Here is a 1,033-nt window from a genome sequence, read left to right as displayed (position 1 = left end):
CGTCTCGGCGTCCGTCGTCGCTACCGCGACGACGTCCTCCTCTACTCGGGTTACCCTTAGATAGACAGGGTGGCAGTGGTGTCACGTGCTCGTCTCGGCGTCCATCGTCGCTACCGCGATGACGTCCGCCCCGACTCGCGTTACCCTCAGATAGACAGGGTGGCATTGGTGTCACATGCTCATTTCGGCGTCCGACATCGCTACCGCGGCGACGTCCGTCTCGACTCGCGTTACCTTAAGATAGACAGGGTGGCAGTGGTGTCACGTGCTCGTTTCGGCGTCCGTCGTCGCTACCGCGACGGCGTCCTACTCGACTCGTGTTACCCTAAGATAGACAGGGTGGCAGTGGTGTCACGTGCTCGTCTCGGCGTCCATCATCGCAACCGCGACGACGTCCGCCTCGACTTGCGTTACCTAACATAATTTTATTAAACAAAAATTAATGTAGTGAATTGAATTGATCCATAGCTTTTTGGTTGAATAGAAATGTTCATTAAATTGATCTACTATGAACAAGATTTAAAATTAATAAGAAAATTTCAAAACAAGAACATATGTATAGAAATAAACAACTTTTGAATTCATGAAATTTCCTGAAAAACAAGAACATTTTCTTAAATATTTGACATTTAAAAAAAAATAGGAACATTTTTGGTGTCAATTTGACGTGACATGCTAGACCACGTCCGCCTCGACTTCTAAGACAGGGTGGCAGTGGTGTCACGTGCTCGTCTCGGCGTCCGTCGTCGCTACCGCGACGACGTCCTCCGCGACTCGTATTACCCTGAAATAGACAGGGTGGCAGTGGTGTCACGTTCTCGTCTCGGCGTCATTCGTCGCTACCGCGGCGACGTCCGCCTCGACTCGCGTTACCCTAAGATAGACAGAGTGGCAGTGGTGTCACGTGCTAGTCTCGGAGTCCATCGTCGCTACCGCGACATTGTCGGCCTCGACTCGCGTTACCCTAAGATAGACAGGGTGGCAGTGGTGTCACATGCTCGTCTTAGCGTCTGACGTCGCTACCGCGACGACG

This window comes from Triticum aestivum, chromosome 7D, assembly GCF_018294505.1.
Source record: "Triticum aestivum cultivar Chinese Spring chromosome 7D, IWGSC CS RefSeq v2.1, whole genome shotgun sequence".
Taxonomy (NCBI): Eukaryota; Viridiplantae; Streptophyta; class Magnoliopsida; order Poales; family Poaceae; genus Triticum; species Triticum aestivum.
The sequence above is the reverse complement of the archived record's forward strand: the minus strand, read 5'-3'. Positions refer to the sequence as shown.